The sequence below is a fragment of the Bos grunniens genome, chromosome 11, assembly GCF_055505025.1.
Source record: "Bos grunniens cultivar Pamir isolate PY7600 chromosome 11, Bosgru_T2T1.0, whole genome shotgun sequence".
Classification (NCBI taxonomy): domain Eukaryota; kingdom Metazoa; phylum Chordata; class Mammalia; order Artiodactyla; family Bovidae; genus Bos; species Bos grunniens.
In genome coordinates this window covers 76,379,140-76,397,638 of record NC_141175.1, presented here as the reverse complement: position 1 = coordinate 76,397,638, position 18,499 = coordinate 76,379,140, and the positions used below count along the sequence as shown (strand labels likewise).

At 38.1% G+C, this 18,499-nt stretch overlaps 2 protein-coding genes across 12 annotated transcripts in view; one reads left to right on the top strand and one right to left on the bottom strand.

Moving 5' to 3' along the window:
- The window catches only part of LOC147363332 (uncharacterized), a 791,043-nt gene that overhangs the window by 187,390 nt on the left and 585,154 nt on the right, over positions 1 to 18,499 (top strand). The window lies entirely within an intron of this gene.
- FSHR (follicle stimulating hormone receptor) overlaps positions 1 to 18,499 on the bottom strand; it is a 223,008-nt gene that overhangs the window by 145,165 nt on the left and 59,344 nt on the right. The gene's annotated exons all lie outside the window — the stretch shown is intronic.

The window sequence follows — 18,499 nt, the reverse complement described above, 5'->3', positions numbered from 1 at the left end:
CTGATATTTCTGCATTTGCAATTCTCTCTTCCTGGAGAATTCTTCTCTCATATTTTTCTGGCTTGCTCTTTCAGCCAGCTGCTTGCTCAAATGTCACTTTCTCAGTAAAGCTTTCCCTAAGTACCCTATTTAAAATGACAGCTTCCCTAATTTAGACCATTAGCCTTAGCTTTCTTCATAGTACTTCTGATATGTTTAATCTTCTATTTATTTATCTACTTATATATTAATATACTTACTTATCTTTTACCCCAAACCAGAATGCAAGCTCTGTGAGGGCAGGGATTTTTGTCTGATTTGCCTACTGCTGTATACCAAATGCCTGGAACAGTGAATGGTGTATGACACATATTCAGAAAAATGTTTCTTGAATGGCTATTGAAGTCTGAGAGTTCTAGGTTTGAGGGTAGAATTACAAGTGACTCTTTGGGAATCTATAACAGGAATACTGTTTCTGCTCCCTCTCACTTTCCTTGCTTTGCAATTGGTTAATAGGGATTTGGTTTTCTCCCTACTATAATCCTTCCTTCTGCAAGGAAGTCTGTTAGTGGGAATTCAGTGTGGACTTGAATAGTTTCACAAACCTCCTTTACATTAGTCTCCTATTTTTTTTAATTGATATTAGTGAAATTCCTATTTCAGAAAGTTATTGTTCAGGCAAGCAGTTCTTTTCTTCCACTTTGTTTGTTTCCCTTTCGTTGCCATGTCCTCACCAGTTCCAGGGTGAGGAGTCATGAGAGAGAATTCTGTGTACTGATCTTGCTCTGGAGGATTTTATATACATGGGAAGGCAAAAAATAGAAGCCTTGGAATCACAAGAAAACAGATGTGGGATACAGTTGATGTAACAACTATAAATGTTATACAAGAATTAAAATGTAAAACTCCCATAGTACATAAATAAATATATATGAGGGAGGTTGGAAGGAGTGTGTGAGCTTGAGCCTGGGTCTCAAAACTATCAGGTCATATTATGCTAAAAGCACAGTCTCTATGAAAGTATTTGATCTAATTTAGGGTTGAGTGTAATGGTTCTGGAACAATGTAACTTATTGAATGCTCATCTAAAAAGAAGCAAGGTCAGTTCATATTCTCTTAATGTACTCACTTAATCTTAGTTAAAATAGACAAATTCCTTTTGTTCCTATTTATTACAAGACAGAAAAATTATGAAAACAAACTGGTGAAAGCAAAGAATAAAATTGCCTTAAAGTATTTATTCTAAAACTTCAAGGGAGTTGAAATACTAAGGTAAATACTAGTTAGTAAGACATGCAAAGAGTGGAATCTTGTATAATTGACTTTACTTGATAATGAGTCAACTAGATAGTTCTTTTTGATTCAACTTTAGTATCAAGCACATATTCTAAAACTTTCAATGTCTATTCCTGTATTAAGTGGTTCAAACTAATTAATAAAATTAAATCTTATTGAAGATTTAAAGTCTTCCATCTCCTGAAAGGCTATAAATTAGATCCACTAAAGATCACCCAGAAGTCTTACGTAAAACATAGCCAATATTGTTTCAGTTGCATAGCTGAGCTTATAAAAAAGTATAAGAAATGTCTAGGGACCTAGAGTAAAATAACTGAATACCAGATGGAAACTGGAGTCATGAATACAAAGAGAATTTTAAGGAGGTAAATTGAAGTCAGTGTATTCTGGGGGTGTCAGGGGAAGGAGGGGATAAAGGAAAGGAATTGGGAGAGGGGTATCTGGACTTGGTAGACAAAGCATTTGTGTTTTGATCCCATGAGATGAAATATGGAAGTTGGAATGCAAAGATTTATTTATGTGTGTCATTGTCCATCTACCTGCCTATCTATCTACCTGTCTATCATATGTGCTTTCTAGAAAGAAAGTGGAGAACATCAATTTTCAATGAAATAACATCTGGAGCATTTCCATAATTTATGAAAGACATAAATGCTCAGATTCAGAAACCTCAACAAGTCTCAGGAAGGGAAACAGATAAATCCATTGTCAGCTACCTGTGAATTAAAACTGTAGAGCCAAAAAAGAATTTTTTAAAAATGCAAACAGAAGAAAAAAAGTCATTATTTTCAAAGGAAAAAAATACAATTAAAAAAAAAAAGAAAAAAATACAATTAGAAAGCTTGGTAAAAATATCTTCAAAATTATTAGAGAAAATAACTGCCAGTTTAGAGTCCCATTCCCAGAAGTAGTCATTCAAATGTGGGGGTAAAATAAAAAGACTTCTAGAAAAGTTTAATTCACCCTTAACAAAGTTTTAGCAAAAAAATTCCCTTAGAAAATAATTTAATCCAGTAGGAAGGCTCAAAAACAAGAAGGAATAGTGAACAAAGAAATTAGTACTCCTTATTGACTGCTAAGTCGCTTCAGTCATGTCCGACTCTGTGTGACCCCATAGACAGCAGCCCACCAGGCTCCCCCATCCCCGGGATTCTTCAGGCAAGAACACCGGAGTGGGTTGCCATTTCCTTCTCCACTGCATGAAAGTGAAAAGTGAAAGTGAAGTCGCTCAGTCGTGCCCGACTCTTAGCGACCCCATGGACTGCAGCCCACCAGGCTCCTCTGTCCATGGGATTTTCCAGGCAAGAGTACTGGAGTGGGGTGCCACTGCCTTCTCTGCCTTATTGACTAGGTAGGTTTAAATGGTTGGAAAGCTCACCTGTTTAATAAGGAACACTAAAAAAAATACTGACCAAGTCCATTTATGATAAGCATTTTGACACACAAGAAAAAGGAAGAATATTCTTAATCTGATAAGGAGTAAAATCTATCTACCACTACAATAAATACATCATACCCAGTGATGAAATGTATTCCTTTTAAAATTAGGAATGAGACAGGGATGCCGCTGTTGCATCTTCCACTCAGTATTGCACTGGGCGCCCTAGCCTACACAGTAATATAAAAGATTATTGATGAAAAACTGTCATTGTCTATAGATAACATAATTGTCTATAAAGCAAACTCTAACCTAAGAGATCAGTAGTAGAACTAATCAGAAAGTCTAGTTGAGTAGGAGGCTGTATAATTAACACACTTAATTTTCATTCTTATATTATTTTAAAGTATATCACTATCAATGGCCATAAAACTTATGCTTAAGGGAAATCACACTGTTGTAAAAATATCAGTTTTAATCCACATTAACACAGAAATGCAAGACCCATATAAGACATAATAGTTTTTGTTGTTTCTTTTGATACATGTGAATGGAAATTGACTAGCTGGTTAATATTCATATGGAAGAGCAGTTTGAAGAATAGCCAAAACAATTTTGAAGAAGTAAAACAAGATTGGGAGAATTGGCATAATACGTGATATGATTTTTATAAAACTATAGTGATTAAAACACTGTGGTATTGACAGAGATTAAATAGTAGACCAGTGGAAAAGAAAACAAATATAGAATAGACAATTAAACAAAAGAAAATGACATGTGAGAAAGTAGCATTAAAAATCTATGGAGGAAGATGTGGATTAATCAATAAATGTGTAAACTATTGATTATCCTTGCAGATAAAAATAAAATCTTTATTATCATATTAATATCTCAATTCCAGGTTTATTAAAAATCTAAATGGGAAAAATCAATACTTAAAAACTTTTAAATGAAGTGTAACATTCTATTGAGAAAATTGTCTTTTAAAAAGATACGAAAATTGTACACCAAAATTGTAAAGCTAATAGATTTGACTATAGTAAACTTAAAATTTCTCAAAAACAAAGATAAAATGGGGAAGCAGACTGGGAAAAGATATTTGCAACACATACAACTAACAAGGGTTAGCATCCAAAATACAAAGAACTTTACAAAATAATGAGAAAAATACAAACAACCCAATAGAAAAATTGGCAAAAGATAAGAACAAGCAATTCATATAAGAGATGCTCAACTTCACTAGTAATTAAGAAAATGCAAATTTAAACAATAATCAGATGCCTTTAAATACCATCATATTGACAAACGCTATAAGGACTACTTCACAGTAGCAGTGCTGGTGAGGCAGTGGAATATTAGGACATTTTCTACACTCTTGATGGAAGGATAATTTGCTACCAGTATTTTCAGTAGCCACTAGGCAAAATGTATTAAAGTCAAAGAAACAAATGCCTTTGGATCCAGTTATTTCATCTCCTGGCCACATATGCACCTGGAGACAGGTAAAAGATTAACCACTGCAACATCATTTGTTAAAAAAAAAAAAACAAAAAAAAAAACCTGGAGACAAATGCTCATAAACAAGAGAATGAATATATGATAATCAATTGTGATATACTGATGCAATGCCAAATTACAAAGCAGTGAAAAGGAACAAACTAGCTGGAGCTGCATGAAAAAATCTGGATAAATTCCAAAAGCAGAATGTTGAGGGAAAAAGTGAATTATATGTGCAATATGTACAGTATGATATGATTTTCATAAAGGTTAACAACATGCAAAATAAACCAGTTTATTGTTTTGTATGAATCGTGTTTTTTTCATTCTGTATTTTTGGTGTTTTGAGAACTTGTGGTTTGTTGATTCTGGAGGACTGCTGCTCCCAGGACTAATTCCTAGAGACAGCCAACTATTGGCCTCAGAGTGTGTGTTTCTTATGCAAACCAACCAATCCACCCCCTTGCCCCACCCCACCCCCAACACACACCACTTCCTTTTAGGGGCCCTTACACTCTAAGCCTCTGTTTCTCTACCCTAATCACCCTAGGGAAGCTCCCACACTGCAGAGTCCCCTGAAGTTGTTTAAACTAGCCAATCCTAAACCTATTTACCCTGTTTTTTTCCCCTTGGGAGCCACAATAAAAGCTCTTACCTATTTTCCCCAGCTCCGTTTGTCACACGACAAACCCTGGTGCTTCCTCACAGGCCCCCTTTCTCTTGGGAGCTGTGAATATAACATGGCTTCACCATACTTGAATAATAATAAGACCCATGGCTTCCCTGGTGGTTCAGACAATAAAGAATCTGCCTGCAATGCAGGAGACCCAGGTTCAATCCCTGGGTTGGGAAGATCCCCTAGAGGAGGCAATGGCAACTCACTCCAGTATTCTTGCCTGGAGAATTCCATGGACAGAGGAGCCTGATGGCCCATGGGGTCTCAAAGAGACATGACTGAGCAGCTAATATTGTCACCATATTTAAATAATAATAAGGTCCATATTTCAAAATATGTTTAGAGATGCATACAGATTTATCCAAAGGGAACTTCTGAGAATGACAACACCAAAATTGGCACCGTGTTTACCTCCGTGACAAGGAAAAGGAGTGAAACACAACTCTAAAGTATTTTGTGTTTTTCAAAAAGATCTGAACCATTTTGACCAAATGTTAAGATTTGGGAAAGCTGAGTGGTACTTTATGAGTGTTTATGAAATCATTTTCTATGCTTCATACTTGAAATATTTCATAATTAGTTTTTCAAGATTAAAATTCTCACCAGGCCATATCCCCAGCATCATTTATTTACGCCTGTTTTTAAACAGAGAGAGCTATTTAAAAATATCATCATACCCTTCATGTCAGATGGCAACGTTCACACTCTGTAAGGGGGCATAAAGTTGCCTGAACAATTTCTGTAAAGATACACAATTTATCAATATGACTCCAGAAAGAAAATTTTCTTCACTGTATTGCAAGTTATTTCATGTCTCTTCCATGATAAATGGGGTGGGTGGGGTTTATTTTCATTTTTTACTTTTCTGAAATGGGGAAGCTTTAGGATTCCCTTAAACTGTCTCTGTTAGAAACAATTTCTTGGGTGGTCGATTCACCCTTGGCCAAATTTAATTCCTCTTTGTGGATTAAAGGAGAATAGTTTAAAAGAGCCCATAAAAAGCTTTCTGGCAGTTTGGAAAACAGCCAATATTCTTTTTGAGGAAGCTGCCTTTTTATGATAGCCCAAGGTGTAAATGACACTGCTCTCTGTGTTCTTTGAATTTCACATGAGTTTAAAAAATTAAAGTGAGAACAGCTTGGCACAGGGTATACAAAAAGAAATTGATCATCATCCTAACCTCGAAATGCCAAGAGTTTTTGTGTTTCACAGTCTTTAGGTCAGACTGATACGCTAATTAACTTTCTGGGAATGTGTTTAGGAAAACTATCCAAGGGGATGGATTGAATTAAATGAGGAAATACTCTGGAAAAAAAAAGAGTATAGCTAACTTGATTTGGCTCTTTACCATGACCCAGGAGATGACTATCTCACTGGCAAAATCATTTGGGCATCTAATTGGGTATATTTTTCACTTTACCACATGAGTCATGAAACCAGTGGGCAGTGAATAGCAGGAAGGAAGAGGTGGGAAGGTAGGAAGAGCTGGCTTCCTTATATAACTGGACTTTAAGCTTAAAAAAAAAAAAAAAATTCTCCACATCCTGGCTTGTCTTAACTGCCTAGATGTGGGGTGCTATGTCATGTGTAATGTGAGATGTTCTGTAAAATACAGAGAAATTGGTTCAGCTGGCTTTAGCCCTTTACCCACCTTCAGGCTGTGTGTGAAAATGCCAACTATTCATTGGGATTGCAAAGGCTCTGATGGAGGTTTCTTGGGATAGAGGTGTCGGTGTTCTTCATACTTTTCTTTCCTGGTGTGGGGGAGACGCTTGTTCTTCACCTTTAGCCACATGTGGGAGGAATTAGGAGAACTAATTAAAGAATTTGTCTCTCATTTCCTGCACATCTGGGTGATATAGAGCCTGGCTTATGACTAAAGTCTGGCCTCTAAAGGTGAGAAATGGCCAGCTGATTTGGGAGAGAGGTGTGACAAAGGTTTGGGTTTCCCAGAAGCTAGGCCTGTACCCAGCCAAAAGGAACTGGCCTCTCATCCTAAAAAGAATGGACTTGCCTGAATAGTGACCAGACCCCGAAAGAAAACCTGTCTGGAGTGGACTTCCAGAAGCCAGTAGGAGGAAGGAACTGCTCCCTCAGAACTACTCTGAGCAGTGGAATAGGGAGGCTTTAAATAGGATGAAAGAGGGGACCTTGAATAACAGTTGACACTGGACTTTCATGACGTTTATGAGAGTACAACAGCTATGGCACCTGCCCTGAATTTCATCTGGGATGGGGAAGACAAGTCAATGGAGCAGGTTTGCCTGGCAGTGGCAGTAAAGAAGAGAGTTCCTTCTTGTACCCTACTGAATCCATTCTGATCAGTATGTTATGGTTTCTGTGTCTTCCCCAAATCTTTCTCTGTAGACCTTTATCCATGAGAGAAATGTATTCTGAGCTTAAATGGGAGAAGGAATATAAAACATTCTTGTTCCTGTTTTCTCCCCTGTTATTTAGTTCTTACTGCACAAGCTGACAGTGAGCAATTTAGGACAGAGAGGATAATTTGGCTTTTCCTTTTGGTGTAGTTTGAGATAGAAGAAAAATTTGCAAATCAGAGCCCCAGCCACGGGGATTATCTGCATATTAGCCAAAAGGCTGGCTAAAGGAGGCAAAGTCCACTTGCCCAGATGTTCAGTTCCCATTGACCTTCTATTCAGTTTAACTTCCAGATAATCCATCTCATGGTCCATCTAGTTAAAGCTATGATTTTTCCAGTAGTCATGTATGGATGTGAGAGTTGGACTATAAAGAAAGCTGAGCACCAAAGAATTGATGCTTTTGAACCATGGTGTTGGAGAAGACTCTTGAGAGTCCCTTGGACTGCAAGGAGATCCAACCAGTCAAAACTAAAGGAAATCAGTCCTGAATATTCATTGGAAGGACTGATGCTGAAGGTGAAATTCCAATACTTTGGCTACCTGATGTGAAGAGACTCATTAGAAAAGACCCTGATGCTGGGAAAGACTGAAGGCAGGAGGAGAGGGGATGACAGAGGATGAGATGGTTGGATGGCATCACCGACTTGATGGACATGAGCTTGAGCAGTCTCCAGGCATTGGTGATGGACAGGGAAGCCTGGCGTGCTGTAGGCCGTGGAGTCACAAAGAGTCAGACTTGACTGAGTGACTAAACTGAACTCAACCTGTCTCATGTAGAGACTGCCATGTGCCATTGTGTCAACTCACAATACCAGGATGTTTTCTTTGGGAGAGAAAGTATAGTTGTAGGATAGACACTCACGGGGTGGGTGCCACTCCAAACCCAACTCCAGTGACACCTCACTGTCCACCAAGTCTCAGATATTTCCCATCATCAACCTCTGAGAGTGGTGATTCTTCACTTTTATCATCTTCCAGTGAACAGGAATTTCTAATAGCTGTTTTGAATCTGCTTTCCTTTTATTTCCATTTATGTCCCCTTATCTCAACATCTGTGCTGGACTGATAAAGGGGATGAGGCTTTCCTGCTAACTGTATATCATTGCTGACTTTATCTCCTCCCTTGTATAACCTTTACATCAAGGTTGCAGAGACTTCTTTTCCTGACTCACCCCCCACCCAACCCCTTGTTTGCACCAAGTGGCTTTGAAATTACACTCTACACCACATTTTATCACCTCTTCACTTTCATTTTTTCAGCTGTTCACTTTCATCATCTTTTACCTGAATCTAATGCTTGATTGAAAACTCATTTATATTAGAGCTCAGGATGAAGAAGCAACATGATGAAAAGAAAAGATCACTAAGGATAAAAGTTAGAAATCTGGGTTCTATTCTGGCTGTGCTACAAAGTATGCAAATAACTGAGAAAAGTCAAGTCCAATCAATAAAGTGAGGGAGTTGGGCTCAATGATCTCTAAAGCCCTAGAAGATAGATTTCACACTGTGGTTATATAGCGGAATCCTCTTCAAATGCTCTCCTATTTCAGTCGTATTCTGTGTAAAGCAAAAGGAATCACTTTACGTTAAGCGCTCATCACAGGATAAAGCCCATTGTAGGGGATTACTGAATGACAGCTAGCCCTCCTTTTTATCAGGTCAAGGTTAAAATCACTTGAACCTGCCCTTTCCTTCCTATCCCTCTGGCACCACTCAGCCCAGAGCCTCATCCACTCATGTCTGCAGCCTTGACTGTGACCTTCTAACAGAATTTCCTCCTCTGGTCTCCACTGTCCAATCTATCTCATCTAAGACCAGTGTGTTCCTCTGAACACTGCTCTGAATACTCTCCTACTGAAAAACAAGACAAAACAAAAAAAAGTCAACAAAGATTAAAGGCACTCAAAGCCCCTTCAATTGCTCACTAGCCCCTCTAGGAACCTTAACTCATTTTTCATCCATTTGAGGCGTTCCACATTCCGCCTCCACTTGCCTTTCAGAGACATGTTCTACTTCCTGTGTAGAAACTCAAACTACCCAGGCCCCCACATGGCTTGTGTTGTATATGTGTTAAAATCCATGGGTGTGTGTCTTAGTGTCCCTAAGTATATGGAATGGTGCCATAGAGCAGGAACCATGCCACTTGTCTATATTCCAAAGGGCCTCATCTCAGCAGAGCTTTGCATATTTCCCATATTAATGCATGTTAGTAGATGGGGGATATTGTTTATGATGCCATTTACTCTTAAGTTTTAGGGATTTGGGCATCTCATACTTTAAATCACAGAATTGTTTGCCCTTTAAAATTATGCCAATCATACCAATCAGTTTTGTTCAAAATAATACCTGGAGCACACATCATTTTCATCATTCATCATTTCATGAATGATGAAAAAGGAATTTAACTTTCTAGGAATTTAACACAGACTTGGTGAAGAATATAGAAAGGGTTTCTTAGGATATGGGAGAGCAGTTGGTAGAAAGTAAAAACTGCAAATTATTGGCCCATGAATGGAATCCAGCACAAGACATGTTTTGTTCAGCCCACACAGTATTTTAAAGAAGTTTGAATTGGTTGCCAGCTCTTCCTTCACATTGTGAAAGTTCATCTAAAACTGCAGATCTGTGGCTTCGTTTGAAGACTTAGAAGATCTTGCAACACTGGGCTCCATTCCCACAAAAGTATAATTGGCTACAGTTGAGTGATGGCTGACATGGTTGGTCAGATTTCATTCATGCTGGTCTGTTCTCCTGTCTTGTGTCTTAAGGCTTTGTGTTTGGGATTTCTGGTTCTTGAAAAGCTAGTCTGAATGGGTTTGAATGTTTTAGAATCCAAAGGTTCTCAACCTTGGGTGCATAAGAGAATCACTTAGGGCTGTTGTTGTTTTTTTACAAGTGCCTGAGCCACACCCATGTTGGGGGGAGGGGGGCAGGTGCAACCAGGCATCCTTACTGTAAAAGTTCCCCAGGTGATTCTCAGGCATAGTGAAGACTGAGAACTCTTGCTTTAGAGGGAAAACAAAAGAACCAGCAGCAAGCTGCCTTGATCAGTATTAGGGAGTTGGAATGATGGGGAAGATTTTTACAAAGTTGTGCAATGCTGTGCTTAGTCGCTCAGTCACGTCCAACTCTTTGCAACACTATGGACTGTAGCCTGCCAGACTCTTCTGTCCGTGGGGATTTTTCAGGCAAGAATACTGGAGTGGGTTTCCATGCCCTCCTCCAGGGGATCTTTCCATCCCAGGGATCAAATCCAGGTCTCCTGCATTGCAAGTGGGTTCTTTACCATCTGAGCTACCAGGGAAGCCCACCATATACAGTTATTGATTTATAAATTTTTTATTGATCAACTACTACATAACACACATTAAATTTCTGAGAAAATCAATGGTAAGCAAGATACATTTATTGCCTTACCAATTTTAATTCTATTGTGATATATATAATCTAATAATTATAGTACAGAGTGTATGGTGAAGATGACAATGACAATATTTAGTGCCTGCTGTGTCAGGTACTATGCTAAATGCTTCTATTGTATTATCTAATATAATCTTCAGAACCACCTTTTGAAGTAAGTAGCTATTACTTGTATCCATTTATAGATGAGAGCATTGAGTTAAGAGTGGTATAGTAACTTGATCAAGGACACAGTGGCAGATCTGATTTTCAAACTCAGTCTGGTCCCCAAAGCCCATGCTCACATATGCATATGTAAATTCATACACACACACACACACACACACACACACATATAATCAGAGGGATAAGATATTGGAATGAGAGCTACTAAGATTTTCATGGGGGCAAGTGGAATGAATGAGGATAAAATATATCAGGAACTTAGATGTCCCTTTAAAAAGCAGTACCAAGTAAATTAATTCACAGGGGAAGTGGGACCAGCAGTCATTTGAGACTGTGCTGGAAATTTGGGAAAACACAAAGATGCCTCAATAAGGTGAAAGGAGAGATGTTACCAGAAATTCCCCTGAAGGTCAGTATTATTAAATTATTATTAATAATTCAGAATTGGTTTTGAATTATCAAAGAATTATAATAATTGAGAATTGGGTTTGGAATAGAATTCAGGGTCTTGGTCTAGATAGAATTCAGGGCTACTCTTACTCTGTCAGTGTGAATAAACAGAATTCCACTTTAATGACTCACCAGGGTCTCGACAGCATCTGATAAAATGGCAAATATATTATGCCTCTAAAGCGGGTCTTCCAGTCCCCTTGGTTAATGTCAACATGGTTTAACTGTGATTTTTTATTGACAACATTCAGCTCAAGATGTAATAATGAAAGACGACTGTCACATAAAGGTCAGTTTGGGGCGACTTCTGTTCAGGTATAGGAGGATTAAATAGGGATAAACTTCCTTCTGGAATCTATGGGTGCCACTTGACTGTGACAATCACTGAGGATGAAACCACAAGAACAGCAACAAAAAAAAACCTCATTGCTGCACCATGAACCAAAGATGAATTTAAGTCTTTCATAATGCACTTAAAACTAATTTCCATTTTCTATTTAGGAGTTTCACACATTTAATCAGAAAGCATATGCATTGAATAATTATCTTTTACTGACTATGTAAAATGCAAATATCAAATGTTCAAATGAACCCTGTTAGAGACAAGAACAAATACATAAAACTATCTAAAATAGATTTGGAGTAAAGCAAGTAAGACAGTGCTCAGAATGCAAAACTGGATCAAATATCACTCCTCGGATAATAAGTATGTTATTTATTACAGGATTTTAAAGACTGATTTGTTTAATCTTTAAGGCAATAATCTGATGATATCTGTACCTAATCCTTAAGAGCAACACGTATTTTGACAGAGAGAAAGACTCCCTGAAAAATTTAATTTCCTCTGTGAGGATAAGAAGAAAGCATTATTTGGCATTGTTTCTTTTGAATATGGACCAGAGATTTTGCCAAAAATCAAGATAAATACTTCTGCTTTGCATCAGAAGAACATAAAATAAGTATTAAGCCCACATTATTCTTCTCTTGATACTAACTGCTAGCACAGAGCGATCCTGAATAGATAATTCCTACATTGTAGTACAAGCAAAGCATTATTTGTCTATGGTACTTAACTGGTAGAAATAAAATAGCAATGGTCAGTAGAAATACAAGGGCTCTTTCCTTCATTAAAAATGTTACAATCTATAAATGATCATTTCTAGATTAACTGTGTGTGACACAAGAGCAGCTTTGAAAACAAAAATGTGATAATACTGATACCTTACATTTAACAAAGAGGGTCATGTCTCCAATTTTCTGAACTTGGGCTATATTTCATTTTACTCTAGGAGTGAAATCTCTATCTTGACTCTTGACATTTCCTGTTTTGAAAACACCCATTGATCTAAGAAATAAATGTTCCTGTTAAATGGAGTCTTTGCACTAGCTAAAGACTAAAACACGGTGGTGAGGAGCTGGGTCACCGCTGGTAGGATGCGATCTCCACCAGACTTTTTTAATTCTCAACTGTGAAAAGCGCACAAGTTCTAGCTCATGGGGACATTGACCACTGGAAAGGGGCTTAGCCTTGGCTGAAAGGGAGAAAAATCAGGGGACTGAACTAACATTTGGAGCAGACTTACTGTGTACAGCCATTGTTCAAGGCTGTTAACCACATGCTCGCACTTTTTAGTTCTCACTGCAGTGTGACAAGTAAAATTTTTTCCCCAAACTAATGTACAGGTTGAGCATATATGTGCAATTCCAAGAGTTTTAACATATGGATAGATTCATATAGGGCTTCCCAGGGGGTGCAGAGGTAAAGAATCCACCTGCCAACGTAGGAGACTCAGGTTCGATCTTTGGGTCGGGAAGATGCCCTGAAGAAGGAAATGGCAACCCACTCCAGTATTCTTGCCTGGAGAATGCCATGAACAGAGGAGCCTGGCTGGCTAGAGTCCATGGGGTCGTCAGGAGTGGGGCATGACTGAGTGGCAGAGCAGGTGCATGGATTCATATAACCCTTACCACCACATTCAGGATGCAGAACAGTTCCATAGCCATATAACTCCCTGTGCTATCCCTTTGAAGTCACACTGATACCCTTCCAACACTTTAAACCCTGGTAACCACTGATATGTGTTCTGGTGCTATACTTTTGCCTTTCTCAACTATTATATAAATGGTACTACCCAGTACATTACCTTTTGAGACTAGCTTTTTTTCCATCAGTGATTTCAATTAAGCTTCATCTATTTTGTTTTCTTTATCAGTAGCTTGTTTCTTTTTGTCTCTAAGTGGTATTTCATTGTGTATGTGTATATATATACATATGTGTGTATATATAATGTATTTATACACATATATATATTTATAGATAATGTATTTATACATTATATATATATACACACACACATACACACACATTGTACATATACCACAATTTGTTTACCCATTCACCTAAAGGACATTTGGGTTGTTGCCATTTTTGAGCGATCAGGAATAGAGCTACTGTAATCACTGATGTTCAGGGTTTTGTAGGAATATACATTTTCACTTTTGTAGGATAAATATCTTTGAGTGAAATTGCTGGGTTATATGGTAAATATAAATTTAACTATGCTGCTGCTGCTGCTAAGTCACTTCAGTCGTGTCTGACCCTGTGTGACCCCAGAGACGGCAGCCCACCAGGCTCCCCCATCCCTGGGATTCTCCAGGCAAGAGCACTGAAGTGGGTTGCCATTTCCTTCTCCAGTGCATGAAAGTGAAAAGTGAAAGTGAAGTCACTCGGTTGTGTCCGACTCTTAGCGACCCCATGGACTGCAGCCCACCAGGCTCCCCCATCCCTGGGATTCTCCAGGCAAGAGCACTGGAGTGGGTTGCCATTTCCTTCTCCAGTGCATGAAAGTGAAAAGTGAAAGTGAAGTCGCTCGGTTGTGTCCGACTCTTAGCGACCCCATGGACTGCAGCCCACCAGGCTCCCCCATCCCTGGGATTCTCCAGGCAAGAGCACTGGAGTGGGCTGCCATTTCCTCCTCCAGTGCATTGAGAAACTGCCACATTGTTTTGCACAACAGCTTTACAATCGTGCAGTCTCACTACTTACATGTGAGAGCTCCAGTGTGCTGCATCCTCGTCAGCCCTCGGCAGTGTCAGTTTTGTTTTCAGCTGTTCTAATAGATGTGTGGTTTTATCACATTGAGATTTTTTTTTTTTCTTAATGGCCACTGAGGTCGAGCATCTCTTCATGTGCTTATCTGACATTCTTATATCTTCTTTGGTGAAGTGCCTATCACCTCACAGTGGTCAAAATGGCCATCATAAAAAGTCTACAAACAATAAATGCTGGAGAGGATGTGGAGAAAAGGGAATGCTCTTGCACTGCTGGTGGCAATGTAAATTGACATAGCCACAAAGGAAGATGGTATGAAGATTCCTTAAAAAACTGGGAATAAAACCACCACATGTGACATACACACACAGAATGATGATGGCCATTCTCACCAGTGTGAGGTACTTCTTTGGTGAAGTACCCTGACTTTTTTGCTGTTGATTCCTTTCTGTTGAGTTCTAAGGGTTTTCCTTTTTAAAAAGGTAATCTGGATACATGTTCCTAACATTTTGATAAAGTCCAACTTATCAGTTGTTTCTTTTATGGGTAATGCTTTTAATGATATATCTAACTCTGCTGAACTCCAGGTGACAGAGATTTTCTCCAGTGCATGTTTTACATTGAGATTTATGATCTAATTTGGATTTCAGATTAATTTTTGTGTGAGGTTTAGGTCAGGCTTCTTTTTTGTCATAGGCTCCAAAACTGTTTGTTTAGAAAAGATTATCCTTTTGCCATTGAATTACTTTTTCTCCTTTCTCAAAATCAACCAGCCCTAATTGTGTGAGTTGATTTCTAGACTCTCTATTCTGTTACATGGATCTGAGTCTATCCCTTTGCCAGTGCTGTACTTTCTTGATTACTGTAGTTTTATAGTAAGTCTTATACAAAAAAGATCTTCACGACCGAGATAATCATGATGGTGTGATCACCAACCTAGAGCCAGACATCCTGGAATGTGAAGTCAAGTGGGCCTTAGGAAGCATCACTATGAACAAAGCTAGTGGAGGTGATGGATTTCCAATTGAGCTATTTCAAATTCTAAAAGATGATGCTGTGAAAGTGCTGCACTCAATATGTTAGACAATTTGGAAAACTCAGCAGGACTGGAAAAAGTCAGTTTTCATTCCAATCCCAAAGAAAGGCAATGCCAAAGAATGCTCAAACTACTACACAATTGCACTCATCTCACACGCTAGTAAAGTAATGCTCAAAATTCTCCAAGCCAGGCTTCAACAGTACATGAACCGTGAACTTCCATATGTTCAAGCTGGATTTAGAAAAGGCAGAGGAACCAGAGATCAAATTGCCAACATCCGTTGGATCATCGAAAAAGCAAGAGAGTTCCAGAAAAACATCTACTTCTGCTTTATTGACTATGCCAAAGCCTTTAACTGTGTGGATCACACACAAAAAAAAAAACTGTGGAAAATCCTTAAAGAGATGGGAATACCAGACCACCTGACCTGCCCCCTGAGAAATCTGTATGCACATCAAGAAGCAACAGTTAGAACTGGACATGGAACAACAGATTGCTTCCAAATCAGGAAAGGAGTCTGTCAAGGGTGTATATTGTCACCCTGCTTATTTATCTTATATGCAGAGTAAATCATGAGAAATGCTGGGCTGGATGAAGCACAAGCTGGAATCAGGATTGCTGGGAGAAATATCAATAACCTCAGGTATGCAGATGACACCACCCTTATGGCAGAAAGCAAAGAAGAACTAAAGAGCCTCTTCATGAAGTGAAAGAGGAGAGTGAAAAAGTTGGCTTGAAACTCAACATTCAGAAAATTAAGATCATGGCATCTGGTCCCATCACTTCATGACAAATAGATGGGGAAACAGTAGAAACAGTGACAGACTTATTTTCTTGGGCTCCAAGATCACTGCAGATGGTGACTGCAGCCATGAAATTAAAAGACATTTGTTCCTTAGAAGAAAAGTTATGACCAACCTAGACAGCATATTAAAAAGCAGAGACATTACTTTGGCAACAAAGTTCCTTCTAGTCAAAGCTATGGTTTTTACACTAGTCACGTATGTATATGAGAGTTGGACTATAAAGAAAGCTGAGCACGAAACAATTGATGCTTTTGAACTGTGGTGTTGGAGAAGACTCTTGAGAGTCCCTTGGACTGCAAGGAGATCCAACCAGTCCATCCTAAAGGAAATCAGTCTTGAATATTCAGTGTAAAGACTGATGCTGAAGCTGAAACTCCAATACTTTGGCCACCTGATGTGAAAAACTGACTCATTTGAATAAAACCCTGATGCTGGGAAAGACTGAAGGCAGGAAGAGAAGGGGACAATAGAGGATGAGATGGTTGGATGGCATCACTGACTCAATGGAGATGAGTTTGAGTAAATTATGGGAGTTGGTGATGGATAGGGAGGCCTGGCGTGCTGCAGTCCATGAGGTTGGAAGTTGGACACAACTGAGTGACTGAACTGAACTGAACTGATAGTAAGTCTTGAAACTTCATAATGTGAATTATTGTTTAGAATTGTTTTTATTATTTTAATTCATTTGCCTTTTCATATAAATTTTAAAATTGACTAATCTATATCTACAAAAATCCTGCTGTGATTTTGATTGAAATCGTGTTAACCTACAGATCAGTTTGGGGAGAATTGATAGCCATATTACTTTCCCCAATGATGAACAAAACAGAGTATATCTCTTTTTTAGGTCTTCTTTGGTTTCTTTCAACTGCGTTTTGTATCTATCAGGATACAGATCCTTTATTTGATAAAGTTTATAACTAAGAATTTCATTTTTTTGAGTGATTATAAATGACATTGGATTTTATTTTTGTTTTCTAATTGTTCATTAGTTAGTTAATTAATGTTAATTTAAATATAAAAATGATTTTTACTTGTATCTTGCAACTTTCCTAAATTCATTTATTGCTTCTAAGACCATTTTTCTTTAAGATTGCATGGACTTTCTAATAGACAGTTATATCATCTATTAATAGGGCTTCCCTAGTGCCTCAGCTGGTAAAGAACCCACGTTATGTCTGTTATTTAGGAGACATAAGAGATGTCAGTTCAATCCCTGGGTTGGGAATATCCCCTGGAGAAGGAAATCGCAACCCACTCTGGTATTCTTCCCTAGGACAGAGAAGTCTGGAGGGCTAGAGTCCATGGGATCACAAAGAGTTGGACATGAATACACACGCATGCATCATCATTAGAAACAATTTTACTTCTTATTTTCCAACCTGAATGCCTTTGTTTATCTTCCTTTCTATATTAGACTGGATAGGTTTCCAGTTCTTTGTTGAATGCAAGTGGTGAAAGTAGACATTCTTGCTTTATTCCTGATCTTAGGGGAAAAGTCTTTCATCTCTCATAATTAAGTATGATATTGTGGTAGGTGTTTTTCTTGGTGCTCTTGATCAAGTCAGTAAGTTTTCTTCTATTCCAACTTTGCTTGGTGTTTTTACCAAGAGTGGATATTGGATTGTATTCAAATGCTTCTTCTACATTAATTTATATAAGCTTGTTGTATGTGTTCTTTTATCTTTTAATTTCAGTCTATAGGTTGCATTGCTTGATTTTCAAATATTAAAAGGTTTGCATTTCTAGGATAAACCCCACTTGGTCATTGTGTGTAATTCTTATTATATGTTGCTGGATTTCATTTGCTTATATGTTGTCGAGGATTTTTCATCTGTGTTCATAAGGAATATTACTGTTTCATTTCCTTCTGTCTAGTTTAGGTATCAGAGTAATGCTGGCCTCATAAAATGAGTTGGGAAATGTCAGTTGGATTGACTTGGCTGATGACGTTGTTCAATCTTCTGGATCCTTACTGATGTTCTACCTACTTGTTCTTTTATTTACTGAGAAAGGAATATTGAAGCCTCCAAATATAGTTGTAGATTTTCCCATTTCTCATTTCAGCTCTATCAAGTTTTGCTTCATTTATTTTGAAACAATGTTGTTAGGTACATACACATTTAAAATTGCGAAGTCTTGACCCTTTGTCATTATGAAATGAGTCTTTTTATTCTTAGTAGTTTTTGCTCTGAAGTCTACTATTTCTTTGTTCTGATGTTTAATATTAATGTAGCCACTCCTACTTTTTTTTGGTCAGTGTTTACATGACATATCTTTATTGATCCTTTGTTTACAACCTTCCTATAGCATTATATTTGAAGTAGATTTCCTTCAGTGTATAGTTGAATGTCTTTATT